This window comes from Homalodisca vitripennis, chromosome 3 (assembly GCF_021130785.1).
Source record: "Homalodisca vitripennis isolate AUS2020 chromosome 3, UT_GWSS_2.1, whole genome shotgun sequence".
Classification (NCBI taxonomy): Eukaryota; Metazoa; Arthropoda; class Insecta; order Hemiptera; family Cicadellidae; genus Homalodisca; species Homalodisca vitripennis.
This window is the reverse complement of record NC_060209.1, coordinates 197,488,509-197,515,535: the sequence shown is the minus strand read 5'-3', so window position 1 is coordinate 197,515,535 and position 27,027 is coordinate 197,488,509.

Below are 27,027 nucleotides of genomic sequence, written 5' to 3'. Positions count from 1 at the left end.
GGTGGTGCGGTAAGTAGTTTAGTAGTTTTCTTAAGAATCAAATTCAACAGGTTCAAATAATGAGTCATCTGAGTAATCACCTGCCAGTTAAGGCAGGAGTCACTCAGGGATCAGTGTTCTCAGCAACTTGTTTTTAGTATTTATAAATTACTTATTAAGGATTCCATTTGATAGAACAGCAAGTGCCTATGCTGATGCCATTGCCTTTTTACTCTAATCAAAATAGCATTCTGACTTTTCAGTCATTAAAATGAAGGTCAACGTTTCGAAAACAACATTCTTTAAATTTAGTTTTAAAAGCTTTGATTTTCACAGCTATCAAATTCCACGTTTCAAGCTTTATACTGAATAATTTCCAATCTTAAATAATTGACAAGGTTGCTGATTTTAAGTACCTTGGAATCATACTAGATGAAAAAATGATTTGGGAAAAACATATATTTGGTAAATATAAAACAAAATAGAATCCACTATACAAACTTTATATTTTTTAAGGATTTTTTGCAATTAATCTTTATTAAAAAAACTTCATTATTAAATAATTCAATCCAGGATACAATATGGTGTTCAATGTCGGAGAGAAGCGTTTAAATCCTTTATAGATAAACTGAGGATATCGCAGAACCACATTATTCGAATTATTTTGAGGAAACCTCTCAGAGAAAGCTCATTTCCACTGCACAGGCAATTAAATATTCTAAATACACAGGATCTTATCGTAAATTATTTAAAATATTGATGGAAAAGTGGAATAACATTTAATATCAGAAGTGGAAATACAGGAAATAGCAATTTATTTCATAATAAAAGAAGTAATGACAACATCGTGTTTAAATTACCTAAGTTAATATTTCCTTGTTTCACCAATCCTGTCAATATATCGGCCCTAAATACTTTAATCCATTGCCACATGTTGTAGAGTTAAGTGACAATTTATTTTATAAAAAACTTATATACTGGCTATTCTCTAATAATAAGGCACAGTTTCTGAATGACATCATGTGTTAAGAAATACTGTTTCCGTTTGACAGAATAAAATAATAGTAATTAATTGAGTAATTAACCCTACAATATCAATTATATATATTTAAAATAATCTATAAACTTATATAAGTAATCTAAAACCGTCAAAAATTATTTTAGCTAAGCGTACCATTAAAAGATAGTTCAGCACTACAGACGCGTCTTGATAAAAGGCATTAAACTGATAACTGGACTGAAATTGTGTTTGTATATTGTTTGTAACATGAGCACGCTGGCCACTAACTACTGGCAATTGTGGTCTGTAATTATTCCTAAAATTATTATTTTTTTGTTATATTTTTACATGCTAGAGAAAAAAAATCATTAATTCATTTTTGTTAGTTGTGATAAGTGTTTTATTTGTTAGGTTAAATTTATGCTGTGTATTTTGATTTATTTGGTATTATTTATTTTTCATATTTTGATAGTTACATAACATTGGACTGTGTCATACGTGTAACATGTCAACGACAATAAAAACAAATAATTGACTTTACGTTGGGATTGTAGGCAGATAGGAGGCACCACGTAACCAGTGTTGCGTTATGGTACTTCACTGATTTACTACTCTAATTAGTTACAATGTTGTAGTATCCACGCTTCTCATTGAGATTGTAGGCAGATAGGAGGCACCACGTAACCAGTGTTGCGTTATGGTACTTCACTGATTTACTACTCTAATTAGTTACAATGTTGTATCCACGCTTCTCATTGAGATTGTAGGCAGACAGGAGGCGCCCGGGAAACAGTGATACAAATAACACACTTCACTGATTGACTAATCTAGATCGTTACAATGTTGTAGTATCCACACCTTTCATTGAGATTGTAGGCAGACAGGAGGCGCCCGGGAAACAGTGATACAAATAACACACTTCACTGATTGACTAATCTAGATCGTTACAATGTTGTAGTATCCACACCTTTCATTGAGATTGTAGGCAGACAGGAGGCGCCCGGGAAACAGTGATACAAATAACACACTTCACTGATTGACTAGTCTAGATCGTTACAATGTTGTAGTATCCACACCTTTCATTGAGATTGTAGGCAGACAGGAGGCGCCCGGGAAACAGTGATACAAATAACACACTTCACTGATTGACTACTCTAGATCGTTACACTGTTGTAGTATCCACACCTTACATTGAGATTGTAGGCAGATATGAGGCACCCAGTAAACAGTGATACAAATAACACACTTCACTGATTGACTACTCTAGATCGTTACACTGTTGTAGTATCCACACCTTACATTGAGATTGTAGGCAGACAGGAGGCACCCAGTAAACAGTGATACAAATAACACACTTCACTGATTGACTACTCTAGTTCGTTACACTGTTGTAGTATCCACACCTTTCATTGAGATTGTAGGCAGACAGGAGGCGCCCAGTAAACAGTGATACAAATAACACACTTCACTGATTGACTACTCTAGATCGATACACTGTTGTAGTATCCACACCTTACATTGAGATTGTAGGCAGACAGGAGGCGCCCAGTAAACAGTGATACATATAACACATTTCACTGATTGACTACTCTAGATCGTTACACTGTTGTAGTATCTACACCTTACATTGAGATTGTAGGCAGACAGGAGGCGCCCAGTAAACAGTGATACAAATAGCACACTTCACTGATTTACTACTCTGGATCGTTACACTGTTGTAGTATCTACACCTTACATTGAGATTGTAGGCAGACAGGAGGCGCCCAGTAAACAGTGATACAAATAACACACTTCACTGATTGACTACTCTAGATCGTTACACTGTTATAGTATCCATACCTTTCATTGAGATTGTAGGCAGACAGGAGGCGCCCAGTAAACAGTGATACAAATAACACACTTCAATGATTGACTACTCTAGATCGTTACACTGTTTTAGTATTCACACCTTACATTGAGATTATAGGCAGACAGGAGGCGCCCAGTAAACAGTGATACAAATAACACACTTCACTGATTGACTACTCTTGATCGTTACACTGTTGTAGTATCCACACCTTACATTGAGATTGTAGGCAGACAGGAGGCGCCCAGTAAACAGTGATACAAATAACACACTTCACTGATTGACTACTCTAGATCGTTACACTGTTGTAGTATCCACACCTTACATTGAGATTGTAGGCAGACAGGAGGCGCCCAGTAAACAGTGATACAAATAACACACTTCACTGATTGACTACTCTAGATCGTTACACTGTTGTAGTATCCACACCTTACATTGAGATTGTAGGCAGACAGGAGGCGCCCAGTAAACAGTGATACAAATAACACACTTCACTGATTGACTACTCTAGATCGTTACACTGTTGTAGTATCCACACCTTTCATTGAGATTGTAGGCAGACAAGAGGCGCCCGGGAAACATCGGTACGATATGAACCACTCTACTGATTGACTTCTTTAATTCTTTACACTAATGTAGGTCCCACATCTTGTATTGTGCTTGCAGCTTGTATTTCTCCTTAACTCACCATTAAGCATTTATATCGATGTTAATTCCAGTTTATTATGTATAATCAATTTATTTGTATTATAAGTTATAGGTATTCTTATTTAATTGCACTTTATTTTATATTCTTTGCAATAATTTAATGTTCAGAGGATAATGCAATATTATTAACTAATTACTCGTGAATTGAATTATCTTGATTCATCGTTATTTATAACGACGTAAAGCCTTCATTAGGCAATCTATTGCAGCTTATCTCGCACAAAAGGACTCATACTACGAGTTGCAGCTTGTGTCGCACCAGTCTGGTACTACGAGTTGCACCTGGTGTCGCACGAATGGACTCGTACTACGAGTTGCAGCTTGTCTCCCATGAATGGACTCGTACTACGAGTTGCAGCTTATCTCGCACGAAAGGACTCGTACTACGAGTTACAGCTTGCCTCGCACGAATGGACTCGTACTACGAGTTGCAGCGTGTCTCGCACGAAAGGACTCGTACTACGAGGTGCAGCTTGTGTCTCCAGCGGTTCAGGTAATATTCCGAGGTCGTCACAAACCCTTAGTAAGCATTTGAGTATGAGTAACTTTAAACGTGATAGACTACCCCAAACTTAAGGGCTCTCTTTGGAGTAGAGGACTCTCCAAACACACTTAACACAATTTCTAGGTTTGCTTATTTTCTGTCGTAAAAGTCCTAAGTTTAATCAAATTAGCCTGTTTATTTAAAGTGTATAAATAATAAATTCAGAAATGTTCTTATCCGAATTTTTGAATACATTTCCTCCGTTGCAACAGTCTAAGTGATTCTCTGTCTGTGAGTTCTAAGCATAGTTGATTCATCAGCCGATTACATTATTTTATTAACAGTGAGAGAGAAAATACTTGTATTATTTATTATGATGATAATACTTACAAAATACTATTATTCTGCTAAAAGAATCTAAATCCAATGTTTTTCAAATACAATTGAAAGGAAAATGTTTGACACTTTCGTCCAGTTATTATAAAATGCCGTTCTGTACAATTTACTTTTGAAACCGCGACAGATAAGTTGATATTTATATTAGTTATCAAAGTTGTAAAGTGTATAGTAAGCATACTACGGCACTTTTTACGTGGAGCAAGTTTTGATTATAGAGTGCAATGTAAAGATTTTCTTAATGATTTATTAATTACTATATAGTGCTCAGATGCGTACACTTAATTAATTATAATATACTTCGTTAGACCTGCATATGTTTATGTACACACAATATTTCCCTTATTATATTCTCTATTTAAATAACATATTTTGAAGGACTATTAAATTATTCACAAGACTCGAGTAGTTATGTTACGACACAGTGAATGTAGCGCTTTTACAGAGATATTTGTCGGTGAAATGAGGAACCATATCCGTGATAAACCACTGGTAATATTTTGTAGCTGGGTGTGTGTAAGTGGATGGAACATTCCAGATGTATGTTATCATGAGACTGTTTATGCATTCAATTATAACAGTTTTGTTATTAAATGTAACCTCTAACTAGTTCACTGGTAATATTTTGTAGCTGGGTGTGTGTAAGTGGATGGAAAATTCCAGATGTATGTTATTATGAGACTGTTTATGCATTCAATTATAACAATTTTGTTATTAAATGTAACCTCTAACTAGTTCACTGGTAATATTTTGTAGCTGGGTGTGTGTAAGTGGATGGAACATTCCAGATGTATGTTATCATGAGACTGTTTATGCATTCAATTATAACAATTTTGTTATTAAATGTAACCTCTAACTAGTTCACTGGTAATATTTTGTAGCTGGGTGTGTGTAAGTGGATGGAACATTCCAAATGTATGTTATCATGAGACTGTTTATGCATTCAATTATAACAGTTTTGTTATTAAATGTAACCTCTAACTAGTTCACTGGTAATATTTTGTAGCTGGGTGTGTGTAAGTGGATGGAACATTCCAGATGTATGTTATCATGAGACTGTTTATGCATTCAATTATAACAATTTTGTTATTAAATGTAACCTCTAACTAGTTCACTGGTAATATTTTGTAGCTGGGTGTGTGTAAGTGGATGGAACATTCCAGATGTATGTTATCATGAGACTGTTTATGAATTCAATTATAACAGTTTTGTTATTAAATGTAACCTCTAACTAGTTCACTGGTAATATTTTGTAGTTGGGTGTGTGTAAGTGGATGGAACATTCCAGATGTATGTTATCAAGAGACTGTTTATGCATTCAATTATAACAGTTTTGTTATTAAATGTAACCTCTAACTAGTTCACTGGTAATATTTTGTAGTTGGGTGTGTGTAAGTGGATGGAACATTCCAGATGTATGTTATCATGAGACTGTTTATGCATTCAATTATAACAATTTTGTTATTAAATGTAACCTCTTACTAGTTCACTGGTAATATTTTGTAGTTGGGTGTGTGTAAGTGGATAGAACATTCCAGATGTATGTTATCATGAGACTGTTTATGCATTCAATTATAACAGTTTTGTTATTAAATGTAACCTCTAACTAGTTCACTGGTAATATTTTGTAGCTGGGTGTGTGTAAGTGGATGGAACATTCCAGATGTATGTTATCATGAGACTGTTTATGCATTCAATTATAACAGTTTTGTTATTAAATGTAACCTCTAACTAGTTCACTGGTAATATTTTGTAGTTGGGTGTGTTTCTAAGTGGATGGAACATTCCAGATGTATGTTATCATGAGACTGTTTATGCATTCAATTATAACAATTTTGTTATTAAATGTAACCTCTAACTAGTTCACTGGTAATATTTTGTAGCTGGGTGTGTGTAAGTGGATGGAACATTCCAGATGTATGTTATCATGAGACTGTTTATGCATTCAATTATAACAATTTTTGTTATTAAATGTAACCTCTAACTAGTTCACTGGTAATATTTTGTAGCTGGGTGTGTGTAAGTGGATGGAACATTCCAAATGTATGTTATCATGAGACTGTTTATGCATTCAATTATAACAGTTTTGTTATTAAATGTAACCTCTAACTAGTTCACTGGTAATATTTTGTAGCTGGGTGTGTGTAAGTGGATGGAACATTCCAGATGTATGTTATCATGAGACTGTTTATGCATTCAATTATAACAATTTTGTTATTAAATGTAACCTCTAACTAGTTCACTGGTAATATTTTGTAGCTGGGTGTGTGTAAGTGGATGGAACATTCCAGATGTATGTTATCATGAGACTGTTTATGAATTCAATTATAACAGTTTTGTTATTAAATGTAACCTCTAACTAGTTCACTGGTAATATTTTGTAGTTGGGTGTGTGTAAGTGGATGGAACATTCCAGATGTATGTTATCATGAGACTGTTTATGCATTCAATTATAACAGTTTTGTTATTAAATGTAACCTCTAACTAGTTCACTGGTAATATTTTGTAGCTGGGTGTGTGTAAGTGGATGGAACATTCCAGATGTATGTTATCATGAGACTGTTTATGCATTCAATTATAACAGTTTTGTTATTAAATGTAACCTCTTACTAGTTCACTGGTAATATTTTGTAGTTGGGTGTGTGTAAGTGGATGGAACATTCCAGATGTATGTTATCATGAGACTGTTTATGAATTCAATTATAACAGTTTTGTTATTAAATGTAACCTCTAACTAGTTCACTGGTAATATTTTGTAGTTGGGTGTGTGTAAGTGGATGGAACATTCCAGATGTATGTTATCATGAGACTGTTTATGCATTCAATTATAACAGTTTTGTTATTAAATGTAACCTCTAACTAGTTAACTGGTAATATTTTGTAGTTGGGTGTGTTTCTAAGTGGATGGAACATTCCAGATGTATGTTATCATGAGACTGTTTATGCATTCAATTATAACAGTTTTGTTATTAAATGTAACCTCTTACTAGTTCACTGGTAATATTTTGTAGTTGGGTGTGTGTAAGTGGATGGAACATTCCAGATGTATGTTATCATGAGACTGTTTATGCATTCAATTATAACAGTTTTGTTATTAAATGTAACCTCTAACTAGTTCACTGGTAATATTTTGTAGCTGGGTGTGTGTAAGTGGATGGAACATTCCAGATGTATGTTATCATGAGACTGTTTATGCATTCAATTATAACAGTTTTGTTATTAAATGTAACCTCTTACTAGTTCACTGGTAATATTTTGTAGTTGGGTGTGTGTAAGTGGATGGAACATTCCAGATGTATGTTATCATGAGACTGTTTATGCATTCAATTATAACAGTTTTGTTATTAAATGTAACCTCTTACTAGTTCACTGGTAATATTTTGTAGTTGGGTGTGTGTAAGTGGATGGAACATTCCAGATGTATGTTATCATGAGACTGTTTATGCATTCAATTATAACAGTTTTGTTATTAAATGTAACCTCTAACTAGTTAACTGGTAATATTTTGTAGCTGGGTGTGTGTAAGTGGATGGAACATTCCAGATGTATGTTATCATGAGACTGTTTATGCATTCAATTATAACAGTTTTGTTATTAAATGTAACCTCTTACTAGTTCACTGGTAATATTTTGTAGCTGGGTGTGTGTAAGTGGATGGAACATTCCAGATGTATGTTATCATGAGACTGTTTATGCATTCAATTATAACAGTTTTGTTATTAAATGTAACCTCTTACTAGTTCACTGGTAATATTTTGTAGCTGGGTGTGTGTAAGTGGATGGAACATTCCAGATGTATGTTATCATGAGACTGTTTATGAATTCAATTATAACAGTTTTGTTATTAAATGTAACCTCTAACTAGTTCACTGGTAATATTTTGTAGTTGGGTGTGTGTAAGTGGATGGAACATTCCAGATGTATGTTATCATGAGACTGTTTATGCATTCAATTATAACAGTTTTGTTATTAAATGTAACCTCTAACTAGTTAACTGGTAATATTTTGTAGTTGGGTGTGTTTCTAAGTGGATGGAACATTCCAGATGTATGTTATCATGAGACTGTTTATGCATTCAATTATAACAGTTTTGTTATTAAATGTAACCTCTTACTAGTTCACTGGTAATATTTTGTAGCTGGGTGTGTGTAAGTGGATGGAACATTCCAGATGTATGTTATCATGAGACTGTTTATGCATTCAATTATAACAGTTTTGTTATTAAATGTAACCTCTTACTAGTTCACTGGTAATATTTTGTAGTTGGGTGTGTGTAAGTGGATGGAACATTCCAGATGTATGTTATCATGAGACTGTTTATGCATTCAATTATAACAGTTTTGTTATTAAATGTAACCTCTTACTAGTTCACTGGTAATATTTTGTAGTTGGGTGTGTGTAAGTGGATGGAACATTCCAGATGTATGTTATCATGAGACTGTTTATGCATTCAATTATAACAGTTTTGTTATTAAATGTAACCTCTAACTAGTTCACTGGTAATATTTTGTAGCTGGGTGTGTGTAAGTGGATGGAACATTCCAGATGTATGTTATCATGAGACTGTTTATGCATTCAATTATAACAGTTTTGTTATTAAATGTAACCTCTTACTAGTTCACTGGTAATATTTTGTAGCTGGGTGTGTGTGTAAGTGGATGGAACATTCCAGATGTATGTTATCATGAGACTGTTTATGCATTCAATTATAACAGTTTTGTTATTAAATGTAACCTCTAACTAGTTCACTGGTAATATTTTGTAGCTGGGTGTGTGTAAGTGGATGGAACATTCCAGATGTATGTTATCATGAGACTGTTTATGCATTCAATTATAACAGTTTTGTTATTAAATGTAACCTCTTACTAGTTCACTGGTAATATTTTGTAGTTGGGTGTGTGTAAGTGGATGGAACATTCCAGATGTATGTTATCATGAGACTGTTTTATGCATTCAATTATAACAGTTTTGTTATTAAATGTAACCTCTAACTAGTTCACTGGTAATATTTTGTAGCTGGGTGTGTGTAAGTGGATGGAACATTCCAGATGTATGTTATCATGAGACTGTTTATGCATTCAATTATAACAGTTTTGTTATTAAATGTAACCTCTAACTAGTTAACTGGTAATATTTTGTAGTTGGGTGTGTTTCTAAGTGGATGGAACATTCCAGATGTATGTTATCATGAGACTGTTTATGCATTCAATTATAACAGTTTTGTTATTAAATGTAACCTCTAACTAGTTAACTGGTAATATTTTGTAGTTGGGTGTGTTTCTAAGTGGATGGAACATTCTAGCTGTCCATGAACCTATCACTAGTGCACTGATTACTGTTTCTGTATTTGATGTCTCAATATGGGATTACATTTGAAGATATAACAGAAAATAATTTTTCCTAATATTTGAGCAAACCTCATCCATTACACAGAAGAACTCTAGTTTCTGACTCAGGCCCTACGTATTTAAAAAAGATTTATCAGTCATTTAAGTAACGATAAAAAAACGCAGACAAAGCGAAACAAGCACTAGTGAGTGCCTAAAACTGTATAGCCATACATTTTTAGCTATTAATCTAACATTATAGTTGCCGTGTTTGACGGGACTATTTAGCTAAGCTACATCTTAGTGGTACCTTCAAATATCAACCTTTCATTATAGTTGCCGTGTTTGACGTGAATCTTTAACTAAGTTACATCTTAGTGGTAACCTTAAACTATCATCCTAACCTTGTGTTTGCCGTCTATGACGTAAATCTAACTAAGTTACATCTTGGTGGTAGCCTTCAACTATCAACCTAAAATTATAGTTGCTGTGTATGACGTGAATCTTTAACTAAGTTACATCTTGGTGGTAGTCTTCAACTATCAACCTAACATTATGGTTGCTGTGTATGACGTGAATCTTTAACTAAGTTACATCTTGGTGGTAACATTCAACTATCAACCTAACATTATGGTTGCTGTGTATGACGTGAATCTTTAACTAAGTTACATCTTGGTGGTAGTCTTCAACTATCAACCTAACATTATAATTGCCGTGTTTGACGTGAATCTTTAACTAAGTTACATCTTAGTGGTAGCCTTAAACTATCATCCTAACATTGTGGTTGCGGTCTATGACGTGATTCTAACTAAGTTACATCTTGGTGGTAGCCTTCAACTATCAACCTAACATTATGGTTGCTGTGTATGACGTGAATCTTTAACTAAGTTACATCTTGGTGGTAACATTCACCTATCAACCTAACATTATGATTGCTGTGTATAATGTGATTATTTAACTAAGCTACATCTTGGTGGTAACATTCAACTATCAACCTAACATTATGATTGCTGTGTATAATGTGATTATTTAACTAAGCTACATCTTGGTGGTAACATTCAACTATCAACCTAACATTATGATTGCTGTGTATAATGTGATTATTTAACTAAGCTACATCTTGGTGGTAACATTCAACTATCAATCTAACATCATGATTGCTGTGTATAATGTGATTATTTAACTAAGTTACATCTTGGTGGTAACATTCACCTATCAACCTAACATTATGATTGCTGTGTATAATGTGATTATTTAACTAAGCTACATCTTGGTGGTAACATTCAACTATCAACCTAACATTATGATTGCTGTGTATAATGTGATTATTTAACTAAGCTACATCTTGGTGGTAACATTCAACTATCAACCTAACATTATGATTGCTGTGTATAATGTGATTATTTAACTAAGCTACATCTTGGTGGTAACATTCAACTATGAACCTAACATTATGATTGCTGTGTATAATGTGATTATTTAACTAAGCTACATCTTGGTGGTAACATTCAAATATCAACCTAACATTATGATTGCTGTGTATAATGTGATTATTTAACTAAGCTACATCTTGGTGGTAACATTCAACTATCAACCTAACATTATGATTGCTGTGTATAATGTGATTATTTAACTAAGCTACATCTTTGTGGTAACATTCAACTATCAACCTAACATTATGATTGCTGTGTATAATGTGATTATTTAACTAAGCTACATCTTGGTGGTAACATTCAAATATCAACCTAATATTACAGTTACTGTGTATAAATTGAATATCTAAGCTAAATCTTGGTGGTAATCTTCAACTATAAATCTAACACTATGGGTGTTTTATATCAAGTGATTTGGTGCTAATGACTCTTTAATATAACACAAAAGTTATTTACAGTTCCTTTGATTACGTCTACTTTTGTCAACATTTTCTGACAAGTAAAAATCAAATTTAGAAATACAGTGAATGAACTATATAAAAAGGATCGATAGATGAATAGATTTGCTGTTAAATGCTCTCCTTTGTTATTGTAAAAGCCATTACCGTAATTGATAGCTACCAAACCTATTTTAATCGGTAACTATTAGAGTTATGTCCGATGCCAATACAACATTCATCATCTCCCGGGACGTTAACAACTTACCTTCGCGCTCTTTGAGTTTTTAAATGCGCGGAAATTGCTTTTTGATTGACATGCTGATTGAGCTTCAATCGTAACCAATTTATCTGCTGATATTATCATAACTGATCTCATTAAATCGTCCACTGGAACTCCGAGCTGAGTTCAAGCGTTTGACACTTCTAATTGGAACTTCCGTTATACATCGCACTATTCACTTTAATGTCAGCTGAAATATTTTTATTGTTAACTGCGTGTATTTCTTTGAGTTAAAAAGATTTTCATAAAGGAATCGCATCACGCCAATTGACAACAGAATATAAATACAGCATACAACATACAGATGATAAGCACTAGAGCTGTAACAGCGCTTATTGGCCAACCACAACTTGATATATACTTGTAATGCCCCTCAAGCAATCACTTGACCTTTCATTTTTCGAGCGAGTCAGATTACCATATCACGTAACACTGAATCTTTGTACTGCATTATTATCATATTTGCTATTTTTATACGTTATTGCCATTATATACAAATGTTTCATATATAGAGAGTGAGATAGATACAGTACACTAAACTTTTCGAGGGATAATTATTAAAGCTATAACTGAGAAATAATATGTAAGCCCAATAAATCATAAATCCGCTTCAAATAATTTCATCAAGCTTTTCTTATAGAGTGACGAAAAACTTGCAGTCCCGGGTACGAACCATACAATTTCCAACTGTAAATCCACGCGATAACTCTTTTTTCAAGCTTCAAAGGTGCCAGAGAAACAATTTTAGAGAAATCTGTTCATAAATAAAACTGCTAATAGAAAAACTCATAAAAAAGGGATTGGCCAAAATTCCAATATCTTCTACAATTTCAAGCGTTTTATACTTGACTAAACTAAACTAGAAAGATCTAAATCTGCAACAATTCTTCTATTGCAGCGACATACAAAATAAATATACTCGTAATACTCATATAAATTTGAATGGAAGAAATACACGTATATTAGAGAAAAGACTACATAAGTTTAGCTAAAAAAGTGAAGGCGTAAGCGATTAAAACAGTTTTGAACTTTCAATTAAAATAAACGTTGAGACAATATTGAATGGAAGATATTGACCAACAAGTGAGTTCCGATCTCGGAGAAGACTCAGTGAACGAGAAGACACGGAGTGGCAGTGTCTGATATGACGGGATGTCCGTCAATGAACATCTAACAACCCATCAAATGGGGTGTCTGTGATGTTGTTATATCCTTGGCACGTGGGGGGATGTCAGGTTACCAACCTTGTGTACACTATAGTTTGATACTGAGTTTTAACCTGCATCAATATGTTGTCCACGTTAGTGTAGTACTGAAGGAGCAGCAACTGTAGTACATTTTATTTTGTAAATTGACATAAAGTAAAACTCTGATGATTGTAGAGGTGTGTTTATAACTTGTGTTATTTTGTTAAACGTAGCGTTCAGAGTGCCACAGTAAAGTACAGTGATCACGTAAATACAACATTACAAATGTAAAAGTTTCGTGATATACCTTAACTGCACGTAACTTTAGCAATTATCCGGTGACAATCTTCTGCCACTACAGCACATAAACTATTTAAACATGTACAGGAAAAATAGAACTGCAAGTAAAAATATCAAAATGTAAATATAAGCCTGGTAGCTATTGCTCACATAAGTCAAAAACGACAGTTCGCCATCCACATATCCATTGGAAAAATTTTCACACTTTAACTTAATGATCGATCAGTATCAGACCGACCGCTGCAGACTGTTTTTACCCGAAATCAGGGAGTCGAGATTGTAGATGAGGATAATATGGATGCCCATACTTCTAGAAAATGATAAAATATTAACGAAAAACTGTCTTTGCGACATTATGAAGTGAGGACGTGAAATATCACTGATCACAAGTTTATGTTTGGGAGATTATAAGATTGGGAGGCGAGATCTCAGCTGCACTAGTACTAGTAAAACATCATGGGGTCCCTCAAGAATGCTCACTAGGTCCTATGTTGTTCAATATGTGTACATCTCTGACTTTTCCAGTTTTGTATTCGGTATCAATGACTGTCAGCTTCATTTGTCTTATGATTCAGAACTCACTGAAGAGGTTCCGTTGTTCAGTTTAGTGCTGACCATGAAGTACATCGCCATGGTCAATCAAAAAGAGCCTTTAAAAACAATTCAATACAAAATCTCCGAGAAAGTGGCGTGGGAGTTGAGTTTAATACATCGTACTTGACAGTGACCTTCATTCATTCAAAGCTATTAGCAGTCTATATAGTCTACATTAAAGAAAGTGTTGACAGCATCTATAAGCTACGGCAGCACCACACGCAGTCCTTGGTTATTTCAGGGTTTGATACTGATCACGGTATACGGCAACAACATATCGAGGGTACACATCAGTAGAATTTAAAGGGTACAAAATGCAGAAAAACTTTGTGTGTTCTATTTGAAACGGTTTAAAGACGTGTCTTCTTGTCGACAAGATGCCAATATGGTTCAATTGGAAACATTGTACAAGGTATACGTAAACTTTCTAAAATACAGTATTTGTGCGGCTCTGGCATGAGGTCCTTATGACAAAACAGCTTCTAGCTTTGAATTTAAGTACAAATAACTTCACTATATATTTCAAGATTAAAAGTATTATGTTATATTATTTTAATCACAGCATTAGTCAAAGAATAATTTTACACATGTCTTGTTCTGTAAACCAGAAATAACTCTGAGAAAGCTCGGAATTAAAGGAGTTTTATTAATTATTATGATTATTATTATTTATGATAGTCTTCAAATGTAATAAGCAGCCCAAGTACGTTGATACTATTTCATATATATATATATATATATATATATATATATATATATATATATATATATATATATATATATATATATATATATACATTTAAATACAACTCTGAGTAGTCTATTGCAAGGATAGTTGTAATCTGCATTCAATGGTGTTAAAATAAAACCATTCAGATCTCGGGTAGATGGAATTGGCAGATGGACATCGTTTTCAATTTCTGATTTCGTGAATAAGAATAATAGTTTTAAATTTCATTATACTAATAAAATTATAATGTTCTTGGTACACGAGTGAGTGAATAATTTTTTACGAGTAGTTTATGTATGATAGACAATGTGAAAATTAATTCCCCGGTATTTACTGTTCGTGTCCAACAAATAATAGTGTTCTTGGCAAACACCTAACCACTTGTGTTTATAAATAAGTTAACACGAGTTTACAATTTAAATCCACCCATATTTCCTGTACGTCACCAACAAGGTACATGTTAGATATTTGTCACCATATGACTATGTATTTTTTCCATTAATGAACGTTTCCATGTACTCAAACAAATGTTCACATATCAGGATTAAAGTATTTCAACACCAATATGTCTCATAGTACCAGGAAGGTGGAAGTTAATATACTAATTTGTCAATATTGAAACAATTAAAACTATAATTTGTCATGACGTTTAGACGCTATGTTAGAGTTCGTTACAATTCGAATTATGTTTACATTGATCGCTCTGCCTGGACCGCGAGATGTTAACCAGTTATCGTTGCACCCTTTGTGTTTTTGAAATACAAGGAAATTGCTTTTTGATTTACATGCTAATGGAGACTGGACCATAACACATTTAACCGTCGATATTATCGCAGTTGATGTCATTGTAACGTTCTATGAAACGATGTAATGAGGGGTGGCGCGGGTTTGTCATTTTAGTTGATTGGATGTTCCTTACATACATACAATAGCGAAGCAAATAATTGTAGTTGTCATTGAATTTTCTTCATTTTAATTAATTTATTGTTAGATATTTATTGTTCTTAATTATTTATTATCTTTTATATTCTTATATAATTTTTGAATTGGTCATATATGTATTCTTGTTATGTTTACTTAGTTATATCACTTTATATGCACGTTGATATTGTTATTGTTTGTTGTTGCATCTATACTTTTGAATACCAATGGGGAATGGATACTTGCGGCAATTAATGTATCATTTACACAACATCAAAATCATTTGAAAAGCTCCACGGTGGATGAACATCTAAGAAGAAAATAGACTGTGCTATTTTATTATCTAAACAATTATTTTAATTTTAATATTAATTTAGTATAAATATTGTAAAAGTTATTCAATCAAACTCTGTGAGCACCTGACATTGTACGCTTTGTAAATTTTATTGAAAAATTAGGCGATCTGTTATAATTATAACCAGTCCAAACACAGTTTATAGTCTGTATATCTAAAGATAGTATATTTCTTAAAGCAAAGCATTAGTGTGCATTATAAGTATACACAAACAAATAAGTATCAAGACCACAATTCAATGAGAACTACACTGTTAAATACATATGATATAACTACAGTTACAACACAGTTGGATGGAATAACATGAGGCTTTTGGCAAAAACATCCAAAGATAAAATAATAAACCCCTAATAGAACACGTAATTTGTGCTCAAGTGCTAGGGATAGGGTCAAAGATACGTATTTACCCAGAAACTGGGGTTCCATTTTGTTAACAATGCCAACAACTACTAACAGACTTGGTGGTTTTATCAATCTTAAGTTTGTAAGGCAAGTATCATTCCACTACTCCATCAATAATCTCGAGATTAAAGATTAGATAACCAACTGATAAGACGCGGGGTTGTTATGAGCGTGCACGAGTACCTACAGCAAAGATCAGTCTATTGATAACATTAAATTATGCGATATCTAAAGAAGCAAAGATTGTTCTATCGTGTAAAATATTATTGCGTTATTATTTCAATGGTTTTATGACTCTCGTAGGACTGCGTCCACTCGGAAATTACGCAAAAATATTAAAAACAAATATTAAAAAATTATAGAAACCAAACCGGCTACCGTTCTCTCAGCCTGAAAACCGACAAGTTACAATATAACACCAAACCACATCTAAGGTTACTGTTAACCGTACCCACACTGGACACGGAAAGCATTACAATGTGACCGCGTAACTGCTTCTAATCATGAACGTAACACAGCGTAACTTTTCTTAAAGGCAATCAATCTAATTCGCAAAAAATAACTTTCAATCAACTTTCTCTTTTTTAGTGATTATTATTCTTGGAAATCTCCTCTTTACAGTGATATACAGCAATAAATATGAAAACAATTTATACTTTAAAAGTGGTTTATGTGTGTTACCTAGGCTACATAATGTGTTTTGGAGGAAAACAATTTGTAAAATATTCTACCGTTGACTACATATTTTGTTACCTAACGAGTACCCATCATGATTAATTTTAAACCTATTTTTAAACAGTTACAGGATCTTTATGTATTAAAGAAATGTTTGAAAGGTAAGTCACAGAACCCAAGTGTATCTTTGAACAATTTAATTTGGTTGCGGCTTCCAATACGATAATTTGTTTACCTTCAGAACACTAAGATTTAGTGTGTCTGAAGCTAATTGAATGATGGATATTTATATAAAATTAAAGTAATGGAACAGATGGGATTATAAGCAGGAAGAAATACGGTCAAAACAATGAAAATCCTTGATCGCAAATGCTTGTTCAGGGCTGAAAAAGCTGTTACTGACTTAGGATAAATCAGGGTCCAGAGAACATTAGTGAAAAGGAATTTAGAGAACATATATACAGCTGACGACGATGCAGAAAACCCCACATATAGTGCAGGAGGACGTTAGATCAGATATATTACTATTTTATTTTAGAATGATTTGTTATCCAATATTTCTTGTACGATTAGCAAAAAATAACTTTTTTACTTTTAGAAACACTTTGCATCAAAGCCATACAATATATCATAACCAATTATTTTCTACGGATTAATGGGGCCAATATCTAGTTCTCATCATTGGGATTTGTTTATATATATGGTACATATATATACTAAAATTAAAATAGACAATAACTTTTGTTTTCAATAACGATGCGTAAGATAACATTGGATTTTCATTGTATTTAGACTAAAAGCGTCCTTCTCATTTTTATAAATCTCCTTTTCAACTTTCAGTAAATGTGGTTCAATTTATAAGACAGTTTGAGGTAACTTAGTTATGTCTTGTCTGAAAGCATAAATGTCATTAGATATAGCGTTAACATCAGCTTCTGTGGTAAATGAGTCGATTTTCTAGAGAATGGTATCTAATGTTTTCCCACCGGCATTGGGAAGAGCCGGGCCACAATCTGCTCGCCCACACACTCAGGTTTTGTTACTTCCGTCCGCAACTTTTTATATTCTGAAGGTATAATATTCATGCAATTAGGGTGAAACCAGCGTTTACATTTGCATTCACTGCCTTTATCAATTACTTTTAAACAGCAAACTTTGAGTATAGTTAATTCATAAATTACAGAAACCATAGTGTAGCTGTATTATATGTAGTATGCAGAATAAAGGCGTTGACGATCAAGAAGGCTGTGGATTGAGCGTGAGGCCTTTCCTCTATACAGACACAAGTAACAGCGAGGTAGAGGATGTAAGAAGAAGAACACAACACCAGACAGACCATATTTAAATGTTTGCAGATTGTAGTGTATTGATGATGTAGTCTAGCTTGTGAATTTGGTTAATTCAATTTATTCAAGGATAGGAGATAGCCCACAGACCGCCACAATCCAAATGTTAAAGCTTAAGGAACAATTCCATAATTAGCAGACTCACAAACAATCCGTCCCAGCAAATGAAAAATAAAAACACAGTCCGTACCAGCACTTATAATGAGAAAATGAGATGCAGCGACAAAAACGAGATACACGATGTGACGATCATTGAGACAATTTACAGTCGCAGGTGGTTGGTCGGCGAGTGCAGAACTATTGTGACCTATTCTCAGCAATTCAGTTTTAATTATTAGTGTTGTGTTTTGTTTTTGTTAAGTACATGTTTTAGAGTTAGTGAAGTTGACACACAAAATGGTGATTGCGATTTCTGACTTATGCGTGTCCAACGATCTGGTATGATTCGTTTATTTTAACCTAGATTTTAATTATGTATTAGGTTAGTAATATACCTGAAGAAGAGATCAGATTGAAAATTTCGAAACGTAGTGTTGCTGATTTTTTGTATCATTAAACGATGGCAAATAACCGGAAAAATTCCGGAATCAAAGTAACCCATAGCATTACTATTAAATTAATTGATTTTTAAAATAGTATTGGAGAATTTTCTAAAGTAATCTTTGTAAAAAATTTGTAAAAAAATAATCAAATCAAAATGGCGAATAAGAAGATAAATAAGACCGACTTGGCGACGTGCCGACCCCCTGAGACACGTACAGCACTCACGCTGATCTTTGCCGCTACGTTTTAATTATTGTATTCATTAGCATCTGGCGGGGAGAAATTTTAATTTCTTCGTTCCTTGAATGCTAAAATTTAATCAACTTAATGTATGAAATAACCAATAGGAACAGCCACGTCTAAACTTGTAACGCCTCTACATGGGTTACCGTGTTCCTGAATAATATTCTTCACGGTGTATATATTTTTCGGCGTGAGGATATAAAATTAAATTAAATATAAAATATCCCTTTCAACACAATCAGAGTTTTGTTGCAATTGTTAAGTATCGAATACAAGATGAATTTAAATTATTTTGAAGGTTAGATTTTTAAGCATTTAAAATTATGCTTCAAAGCTGAAATCTTAATATAGTTTTTTTTAACATTTGGAGACTCACCGCTTTCACTTATAAAGTGGTATGTTTTAAAACTGAGACCTAATGCACTCTTAATATGGAGAACCAAAACAGTATATGATTCATCACGAAAACTAATTCAATCGATCGCCGAACCATTGTCTCTAACTACTAATTTCATATTACACTGGAAATCAAACTACATAGAACTTTTTTACGTTTCTGATCATCATCTGTCCAGCTTTGGAATTTCCTCAGTACTGTAATCTCATCCATTGCATAATTATTCCAACATCCTTTTCTTTGTTTGAAGTTAATTTTTACGATGGAAGGATTGTGAAGGAAAGAAGGATTTTTTCATTTTTGGACATTTCGTCCACCAAGTCGTAGGTAGTTGGTAGACGAATTCCGACGTATTGTGACCTGTGTTCAGTAGTTCAGTTTAATGATTAGTGTTGTGTATAGTTTTTTATTAAGTGCATTTTTACATACCTATCCACCTACACGTATCTGTAATCAGCTTAAACAGTACACTGTTAATTCATTAAACTGATGTCTGGTGAAATCCTAATAGCCGGTACAACTGAATTTCCCAGACTGAAAAAGACAACTTCCCACACTAGCCCAAAAACTTTTCTCACTCAAAATACCATCCTCATAAGCTCCCGCTCATCATATTCTTCCGAAAAAGCTCGAGGGAAATCTATGATGAGGCGATATGTTGTTGATTTTACATAAAACAAAACTGTGCAGCATCTCTTGCCAATGTGCCATCCGAAGTAACAAAAACCTGAAAGGTAACACCCACTGGGATATGTTACATACAATTTTTAAAAACCTTCTGAAAATAATAACAGGATTTCAGTGTACATTTGCCATCGTTATATGTTATGAAACGTATAACACAAAGATTCGAGGATTGGAATCTATCTTCTTCGTCAGGTGGAGAAGATATTAATACATACAAAAATATCGAACAGAAAGAAGTAAATAAGGGAAAGAAAGGGTTCAAACATACCCAAAAACTGCTTAGAGTCCAGTCCAAGCGTTGTCACTGCACAGGATGCAAGTCCCAAGCACAAATCACAAGTATGAGGATCACAATCACAAATCACACATCACAGGCTACAGTGAGATACTGACTAACAAACTTTTAACAAAAAAACGGTACTTTCTGATTAAACGGAGGCCGCCTATTCAAAGCACGCTGTGGCTGATGTGGTAGGAACCTAAATCGCCTAACCTAACCTAACTAACCTAACCTAACATAACTTAACCTGACCTAAACTGTTAGTATTTATTGTATAACTGGCCACCCAAAGTTGCTTAATTCTCGTTTATTATCGGTAGCCTCCGTTTAATCAGAAAGTACTGAAAATGTTTTAAAAATTGTCTTAAAAACACTTAAAACCAAACAATACTACACCGTTAAATACACTTATACTATTTTCGTTTTCTATTCACGTCTTTAAATAATAAGAGCAGCGGGTTTCCCTTTAATTAACACAAGTGTGTGTCCCTTGACTCTTTACAGGGGATATTTTAATTAGGTTTCTTCATTTAATTGACTCTTGGCGTCTTATAATTTGCAGAGCCGAGAACTGTATCTATAATTAACTCAGAGCATGTATATTTAGCGAATTATATTTACTATTCCGTACAATATTTATTCTCTTATGTTTCTATATTTAAGGTATTAATAACATCGGTAAGACCCCATTTATACATGGAATTGTGGGACAACATTTATATTTATATGTACAGCTAAAAATTAAATATCTGAATGGTTTTATATACAGTTCTTTATACAAATTCTAATAAACCGTAAATCAAATTTGATTTAAATTCACTTTTAGTAACTAAACTTTCTAAAAGGTTAAGAAAAATTTATATTTTATAAATATTCATCTATAGATAAATTCTTCCGATTCCAGGATTTAAGTCTGTCTTTTAGAATTTTAAGTACTTATCGTGATGCTATGAACGGATATAACGCTATTGAAATTATTGTAATAACTTGGGCAAAATTATATTTATATGTATAGCTAAAAATTAAATATATCTAAAAATACACTTCTTACACAAATTTTAATGTACCATACATCAAATTTGATTTAAATTTACTTAAAGTAATCAAACCTCCTAAAAGATTAAGAAAAAAATTAATATTTTTTAAATATTTATCTATAGATAAAATCTTGCGATTCCTTGATTAAAGTCTGCCTTTTAGAGTTTAAGCATTCATCTGGGTGCTATGAATAGAGAATATAACGCTACTGGAATTATTGTTATTGTTCCTTAATGCTAAGTTTAAGGAATTTCACCGACCATATTAAAAGTGGAAAGAATTTAGAACATAGTACTTATCTGATTTGTGCAGTTTATAGTTTGTAATTTACCATTGGTTGTTTCAGCCATAACTTAAGTTAGAATGAAGCATTTTAGATAATAAATTATGAAGGACAGAGATACAAGCACAAATTTCGACACACCATCGCTTACCTGAAGTTTCTAATTCTACAGGACAACCTTGACACGCCGGCGATACCTTTTGTCGCCTTCACAAATTGGGTTCCATAGTATGAAAACACGTTGCGCAAGATAAATGTACGAATAGTGTCACTCACCGTGACATATAGTTCATTAAGTAGTGACGTGATTGGTTCTACATCTCTTGCTGACTAACGGCCCAATATCGTGTACACTTGTGTCGCATTTAGAGACTTCACACTATTCTTCTACTTTGGTACTTCCCACCATCCTGGATAATAACTGAAGACTGACAACACTCCAATATCGTGTACACTTGTGTCGCATTTCGAGACTTCACACTATTTTCTACTTTTGTACTTCCCATCATCCTGGATAATAACTGAAAACTTACAACTCTCCAATATCGTGTTCACTTGTGTCGCATTTCGAGACTTCACACTGTTCATCTACTTTGGTACTTCCCACCATCCTGTATAGCTGAAGACTGACAACACTCCAATATCGTGTTCACTTGTGTCGCATTTCGAGACTTCACACTATTTTTCTACTTTGGTACTTCCCACCATCCTGTATAGCTGAAGACTGACTACAACTCCAATATCGTGTTCACTTGTGTCGCATTTCGAGACTTCACACTGTTCATCTACTTTGGTACTTCCCACCATCCTGTATAGCTGAAGACTGACAACACTCCAATATCGTGTTCACTTGTGTCGCATTTCGAGACTTCACACTATTTTCTACTTTTGGTACTTCCCACCATCCTGGATAATAGCTGAAGACTGACAACTCTCCAATATCGTGTTCACTTGTGTCGCATTTCGAGACTTCACACTGTTCATCTACTTTGGTACTTCCCACCATCCTGTATAGCTGAAGACTGACAACACTCCAATATCGTGTTCACTTGTGTCGCATTTCGAGACTTCACACTGTTTTCTACTTTGGTACTTCCCACCATCCTGGATATAGCTGAAGACTGACAACACTCCAATATCGTGTTCACTTGTGTCGCATTTCGAGACTTCACACTGTTCTTCTACTTTGGTACTTCCCACCATCCTGTAATAGCTGAAGACTGACAACACTCCAATATCGTGTTCACTTGTGTCGCATTTCGAGACTTCACACTGTTCATCTACTTTGGTACTTCCCACCATCCTGTAATAGCTGAAGACTGACAACACTCCAATATCGTGTTCACTTGTGTCGCATTTCGAGACTTCACACTGTTCTTCTACTTTGGTACTTCCCACCATCCTGTATAGCTGAAGACTGACAACACTCCAATATCGTGTTCACTTGCGTCGCATTTCGAGACTTCACACTGTTCTTCTACGTTGGTACTTCCCACCATCCTGTATAGCTGAAGACTGACAACACTCCAATATCGTGTTCACTTGTGTCGCATTTCGAGACTTCACACTGTTCTTCTACTTTGGTACTTCCCACCATCCTGTATAGCTGAAGACTGACAACACTCCAATATCGTGTTCACTTGTGTCGCATTTCGAGACTTCACACTGTTCTTCTACGTTTGGTACTTCCCACCATCCTGTATAGCTGAAGACTGACAACACTCCAATATCGTGTTCACTTGTGTCGCATTTCGAGACTTCACACTGTTCTTCTACTTTGGTACTTCCCACCATCCTGTAATAGCTGAAGACTGACAACACTCCAATATCGTGTTCACTTGCGTCGCATTTCGAGACTTCACACTGTTCCTCTACGTTGGTACTTCCCACCATCCTGGATAATAATTGAAAACTGACAACACTCCAATATCGTGTTCACTTGTGTCGCATTTCGAGACTTCACACTATTCTTCTACTTTGGTACTTCCCACCATCCTGTATAGCTGAAGACTGACAACACTCCAATATCGTGTTCACTTGTGTCGCATTTCGAGACTTCACACTATTCTTCTACTTTGGTACTTCCCACCATCCTGTATAGCTGAAGACTGACAACACTCCAATATCGTGTTCACTTGTGTCGCATTTCGAGACTTCACACTATTCTTCTACTTTGGTACTTCCCACCATCCTGGATAATAACTGAAAACTTACAACACTCCAATATCCAACTTACACACGTGGCTTGACATCATGGCTGTTTCTAACCCGACCCACGTTGCACACCACGGACAATTTCCTGCCCCTGGACTTTCAAAGCATGATCTCATTTTTTGTGCCTATAAACTCCATATCCCCAAAAATAAGCCCAATATAATCAAATATCGCAAATACAGGGACATAGATCATGCTTCACTTCTTACAGATGCTGCTGCTTTACCCTGGCATGAAGTAACCACTGCCAATAATGTGGACGAAATGGTTACCAAATTTAATGCTTTTCTTACTAATTTATTTGATAAACATGCCCCAATCATAACTAAAAGAGTAACCAAAGCCCCCTCTCCATGGATGAATGATTTCATAAGAAATTTGCAAAAGCAAAGGGATTCCGCCTTCAGAAAAGCTAAACGTTCTAAATCCACTCAAGATTGGGAGGCCTATAAGCGTCTTAGGAATCACACGCAGCAGCAAATCCGTAACGCCAAAGTTAGATTTTACCACACAACACTTTCAGAACCTCAGTCCACTAAATCATTGTGGAGTAAAATTAAAGACCTTGGTGTGTGGGAAAATCCAATATCAGTCCACCTGTTCCATTTGACCTCAATATTATAAATGATTACTTTATTAATATCCCTGTTAATATATCTGCAGCTAGCGATTATTTTGCTGAGCTGGAGGCTGCTCCTCAGGAAGCTGCTGGCCGCCAGTTTTCTTTCACACCTGTGAGTGAGGCTGATGTGCTTGCTGCTTTTACGAGATGACCAGCAACGCAGTTGGGGCTGACAACATACCTTTGCGCTTTCTAAAAGATACATTGCCAATCACCCTTCCTGTTTTAGTAGTCATTTTCAATTATTCTTTAAATTCATCTGTCTTTCCCTTAACCTGGAAGAATGCTTTAGTTCGTCCGTTGAGAAAAGTGTCTAATCCGCAATCCCCTTCTGACCTACGTCCAATCAGTATTCTCCCTTGTCTCTCCAAATGCCTTGAAAGAGTGGTACATCAACAAATTTCATCTTATCTGAATACCTATACCATCTTGTCTAAATGGCAGTCTGGATTCAGGCCTAATCACAGCACCACCACAACCCTAATTAAAATTACTGATGATATCAGATTGGCAATGGACAAGAGACTAATCACCATTTTACTGCTTTTTGACTTTTCCAAAGCCTTTGACTGTGTTTATTACCCCCTTCTCCTCATCAAATTGAAGAAGTATGGTTTCTCCGATGGGTGTGTTTAACTGGGTCAAATCGTATCTTACTGGGCGACAGCAATGTGTCAAAGAAGGGGAAACAATATCGGAATGGAAAACCGTAACACGGGGTGTTCCACAGGGCTCTGTTCTTGGGCCCCTATTGTTCTCACTTTACATTAATGACGTCACATCTATTATAAGGCACTCTAAGTTTCATCTTTATGCCGATGATTTACAAATTTACGTACACTGTTCGCCTGATGAACTGAACACGTTTATGGTTCTGCTCAATCACGACATTGAATCAATTGCTTGTTGGGCAAATAAACATGGGCTGAAATTAAATGAAGACAAAAACGCAGGCAATGGTATTGGGAAACCCAAGACTGATCGACCGTTTGGACTTCAACGTTGCACCAAAACTGAAACTCAATAACCACGTACTAAATTTTCAAAACAAACTGAAAAACCTTGGTCTTACAATGAGCTCAAATCTTAAGTGGAGTGACCAGGTTACGGTAACGTGTAATAGAATATTTGCTGGCATTCACAGTTTAAAGCGTTTTGCTTTATATCTACCATTCAGTGTCAAGGTTATGCTGGTTAAAACTCTCATACTGCCACACACTTCAACTACCTGTGACGCTGTGATCAGTGACATGACTGTTGAGCTTTCGGACAGGCTTCAACGTGCTCAAAACTATTGTATCAGATTTATTTTCAATCTCAGACGTTATGAGCATGTGACTCCATTTTTCAAACAGCTATCGCTTCTGAAACTTCAACAACTTCGCCAACTTCACATTCTTTCAACTCTACATTCAGTTATCAAAAACAAGTCGCCTGTTTACCTGTCCGAACATTTCAAATTTTATTTCCGATATAAGTGAGCGACCTACGAGAAGGGGATCCACCTTACTGTCAATTCCTGTTCATTCGATCGAACTTCTTCAGTAAGTCGTTCACTGTTCAGGCATGTCGCCTCTGGAACTCTCTTCCTGATGATATACGTATTATAGAGGGCCGAGCTCGTTTTGGGGCAAAGGTCAAGGACTTGTTGCTGGCTGGTCTGTGGGGGTGACGGGTGGCGGTGCTCGTGGCGTGCTTGTGGTCGGGCTGTGTGTTTGAGAGAATGAATGTAGTAATAACGAGAAATTCTTTAAAAAGTAATCTGTTAATTTAAGTTTTAATTTAACTTTGTTTGAATTTTTCTACATATTAAGCTGATAAATTTTATTTTTAATTATTAAATAGTATGTATATATTTTGGTTAATTTTTAAGCATTTATTTTAATTTAAAAATTTGTTATTAGTTAAGATCATTCACTATACATATATCTGTATATTATGTGAGGTTGAGTGGTAGAGAGGGCTAAATAGCCCTAACTCCGCCTCTTAAAATAAAGGCATATTTCATTTCATTTCATTTCATTTCATTTCATTTCAATATCGTGTTCACTTGCGTCGCATTTCGAGACTTCAGACTGTTCCTCTACGTTGGTACTTCCCACCATCCTGTATAGCTGAAGACTGACAACACTCCAATTTCGTGTTCACTTGTTTCGCATTTCGAGACTTCACACTGTTAATCTACGTTGGTACTTCCCACCATCCTGTATAGCTGAAGACTGACAACACTCCAATATCGTGTTCACTTGTGTCGCATTTCGAGACTTCAGACTGTTCCTCTACGTTGGTACTTCCCACCATCCTGTATAGCTGAAGA